The sequence below is a fragment of the Littorina saxatilis genome, unplaced genomic scaffold, assembly GCF_037325665.1.
Source record: "Littorina saxatilis isolate snail1 unplaced genomic scaffold, US_GU_Lsax_2.0 scaffold_593, whole genome shotgun sequence".
In the NCBI taxonomy this organism is placed as follows: domain Eukaryota; kingdom Metazoa; phylum Mollusca; class Gastropoda; order Littorinimorpha; family Littorinidae; genus Littorina; species Littorina saxatilis.
The window spans coordinates 63,251-67,500 of record NW_027127799.1 but is presented as its reverse complement, the minus strand read 5'-3'; the positions used below and the strand labels follow the sequence as shown (position 1 = coordinate 67,500).

Genomic DNA, 4,250 nt, shown 5'->3' with positions numbered 1-4,250 from the left:
TGTTCGAGAAGTTCATGCAAGATACTGTGGCACTACTCTTGGTGTCGACGACACCCTGAACATTATTGTGAGCTATGATGGCACCTGGCTTACTCGTGGACACTCTTCGCACATTGGAGTTGGGTGTGTTGTGGACTTACTTACTGGACTCTGTGTTGATGCCCATGTCATGTGTACCTACTGCCAGGTGTGGAGTCTACGGGGCAGAAGCTGTTTCAGGAAAAGCCAGAGGAGTATGCGGCCTGGCTCGTGGACCACTTAGACAAGTGTGAGGTGAACTATAAAGGTAAATTATATCTGTTTGCACAGACATATTTGAATAGAGTTTATTTCAAATTTAAGCAACTTACTCAAATAATAGCAAATTACAAGTAAATGTAATAGTGATGAGTGGATATTATTTTCCATGCATTCCAGTGAAACTGAAAACCAAATCCAAAGGCATGGATGATGGATTAAAAAAAAAAGCGTCATAAAGACAGATCATCAATTTATGATAATAATAATGAAAGTTGTAACACATGCGTAAAAATCCAATTTGTATCTTGAATAGTTCAGGGCATGGGGGAGTGCATGTGTGTGATGAAAATAATAAGAAAACACACACAGATAGATAGACAGACAGAGAGAGAGAGAGAGAGAGAGAGAGAGAGAGAGAGAGAGAGAGAGAGAGAGAGAGAGAGAGAGAGAGAGAGCTGTATCTACAGCATCAAGAGAGATTCACAAGTCTTCAGAATCAACGGGCTTCCCAGAACTGAGGGAGCTAGAATAGTGGTCAGGGGATGGCAAATAGTACATGTGTGGCACAATACAAGTGTATTTAAAAACGTTCAAATGGTATCAATTAATGCATTATGCTTAACGTTTACAATCTAACAATGTTCAGTGCACCTATACCTGCTGCTAGAAATTTAATATTCAGTAATTTGGTAATTCCATGTTTATTTCATTTTTTTCCGCATTAATTATAATTGAAGTATTAGCTGGACAATGACTGTGAATAACACATGCGCGCACACACACACACACACTTAAAAAATACTCTGTTTGCAAATTACATTTCTTATTTTGTTCTTGTTTGCAGGCTCATCAGGATGATGGAGGTGGAAGCAGCCCGTGTCATATGGCGTCGATCGGTGAACACCAACAAGCTTCGCTACACAACACTACTGTCGGACGGTGACTCCAAGACTTTTACATAGCTCAACGACATCAAGCCCTATGGTGAGGATATTCACATTGACAAGGAAGAGTGTGCGAACCATGTGAGTAAACGACTTGGTACAGCTCTTAGAGAGTTCAACTTTGGACCTGCTGCTGCTGCCAACTCTGCCCAGTTCTTCGGATTCTAGACTGGACATCACATGAAGAGGCTTGGAGCAGCCAGGATGCACAAGAGGGTGCGGAACAGTCTGAAGGCTGTGAGAGACAAGCAAAGTAAAAGGAGAGACAAAGTGTGGGCAGCCAAGTCAGAGAGACTGGAAGAACTTGTTCATGCAGCTGGAAGGTGGCCCTGCATATGCTGCAGGCATGTTCTAAGTTTTGACTAAATGTTTTAACTTAGACGGGGAATCGAGATGAGGGTCATGGTGTATGTGTGTGTGTATAAAGTGATTCCGAGGAAACTACTGGACCAATCTTGACAAAACTTAACATGAGAGTTCCTGAGTGTGATATCCCCAGATGTTTTTTTCCATTTTTTGGAAAGATGTCTTTGATGACGTCATATCCGGATTTTTTTAGGCAGTTGAGGCAGCGCTGTATCACCCTAATTTTTCAACCAAATTGATTGCAATTTTGGTAAAGCAATCTTCGACGAAGTCCGGACTATAATATTGCATTTCAGCTCAAAATCTTAAAAATAAATTAATGAGTTTGCTTGTTAAAGTTGTCATTAAAATCTAATTTTTAGTTACAAATTAAATCTTGACTGCATTGCATTCCTCATTTTTTCCTGAATTCAAAAATATATAGAAATGTCATGTTCACTCTAACAATGTGCTCATAATTACAGAAAATAGGTTTAGTATGTACTACATAATTATATATGGTCTCATGCTTTGCGGAGACGAGCGTGATCCGTCTCGGTATTGTTAGCCGAGACTATCTAAATGTATCTCGTAGTCTTGGTGATGACTGGTTTGTGGTGTTGATATTTAAGTTTCATACCGATTGACTAAATGTTTTTATATCGCTTTAGGCGACTTGTCATTGTTATTGTGGTTAACATTATTCTCATATATATTGTGGTTATTGTACGCGTGCAATTGATGACTTGGGTACGTTTCGTAATTTGGAGCTAGCTTGTGTGTGTGTGTGGGTGTGTGAATGTGAGCGAGTGAGCGAGCTTTTTGTGGTGTGCATGCTGTGATTGGGAGTGTGTGTATGCATTGTTTGTAACTCGGAACAAACAATTTTCCAGGTGTACTGCACATGTTTGAAATAACTTATGTTTTATGTCTTCCCTAACTTTTAAACGGTGTCTCTAAGGTGTGAAAAACATTCCTCAGTGTGGAATTTGGTGATACATGTATGTATTTTGAGTTTAATTACAACTATCAATGGTTTCAAAACAAATTGTGTGCGTTTTTGCCTTTTCCTCAGTTTGCATGTTTTGACATTTGGGAACAACATGATTTCAAATCTACTGGTTAGATTTCTGTGAAATTCTGCATACTTGTACTTTTACATACTATCTACAGAGTTACCATTTGAATAATGAATCGGAAAAGAAATGTTGGCTTTACGATTTTTTTAATATTAAATTTTACGCAAAATTTCAACATTATGATAAAAAAAATTTTTTTTAAATAACTGTAATACTCACAGAAAAAATAAATGGTAAATCTGTAGATATGATCTAAATCTATATTTATGCAAAATATTGGACAGAAATCGAGCATTTGGATATGGAAAAAACGGTTCCTAAAATCCAATATGGCTGCTGTTTACTTTCCTGTTTCTATAGCAACGACATACACAATAAACAAACACATTAACGTTTCTTAATTCAGAGACCATCAGTATTATAACAAAAGCGACACAAACAGTGCTGATCATCATATATGGAAAATAGCGATTTGGCCCTCACATGGCCTTAACGTGGGCTTTCCTTGGAGTAAGGGTTACATGCAGTCCTGCTTTTTAAGCAGCCGAAGTGTGAGCTATAGGCAGGCGCTTGCAACTGGCCTCAAGTCCTCTGTATCTATGTGTCAGTCTGTCTGTCTGTCTGTCTCTGTCTTCCCCCTCTGTCTCTGTCTCTCTCATTCTGTCTGTCTCTCTGTCCCTCTATCTCTCCCCCCCTCTCTCACTCTCTGTCTCTGTCTGTCTCTGTCTGTCTGTCTGTCTGTCTGTCTGTCTCTGTCTCTGTCTCTGTCTCTGTCTCTGTCTCTGTCTCTGTCTCTCTCTCTCTCTCTCTCTCTCTCTCTCTGTGGGCCTGCTGTTCGGACAGCATTTCAATCACCACAGTTTGAGACGTTGGTGCTCAATGTTTGGTCATTCCTGTCACAAATTCTAAAGGTCCGTAGCGTGGTCGGTGGCAGAATGAAAGAAATACAGCAGGCAGAGTTTGCTTTACGCTTCACTTGTCCGTAACTGCATGGACATACGACGTTGTCAACGAGCGTATGAATAAAATACTGCATACAGATTGAGACTGAGGTCTACACAATTGTGGGCTGTCAAATTCATCGTGGTTCTCCATTGAGATCAGCATGGCGGACTGACGTGTGTAACATTTCTCTCAATGAGGAATGCCCAGCTCAGCGATGTCTGCTCTGAATGAGGAATGCTTAAGGCTAATGGAACGGCTACTATAGGTCAACATATATAGCTGGAGGACCCTTGCATGTGCTTAAGTTATAGCTTGGCAGGGATCACCATCTCTTCTCAGCACAGGTTGATGCAGGGAGTCACGGACTTGCATCTGATGAAGTGAGCTTTAAAGACGACTGCATGATGACCTCATCGGCGCGCAAGAGTTTCTGTTTGAAGTCTGCCGAAGCCTGTTCCAGCTTCCAAAATATTCATTTAGACTTTAAAGAGGAATTGTAAGTTGTGCTGATTTTTTTTTGTTAGCCGAGTGGACTCAAAAAGTAAATTTTCAAAGCCCCCTAAAATGCCGTTTTTAGGAGGAGTTCATTTCTGGTAATCGGGTGGCGCCGCTGAGGAGAGGATGGATACCTTTACTCTTTAGGAAAGGACACCTTCTATTGTCCGTTTGTCTATCTTGGCCATAATATACGCATTAC

The 4,250-nt window shown here is 40.4% G+C and overlaps 1 long non-coding RNA gene across 1 annotated transcript in view; it reads left to right on the top strand.

The window, feature by feature from the left end:
* Positions 1 to 2,936, top strand: part of LOC138956167 (uncharacterized) — a 3,826-nt gene extending 890 nt beyond the window's left edge. The window contains exons 1-2 of the long non-coding RNA XR_011452529.1: positions 1 to 286; positions 1,085 to 2,936. The exon at positions 1 to 286 is cut by the window's left edge and continues 890 nt beyond it. This is a non-coding gene — a long non-coding RNA (uncharacterized lncRNA). The remainder of the gene's footprint in view (positions 287 to 1,084) is intronic.
* Positions 2,937 to 4,250: the final 1,314 nt, after the last annotated feature.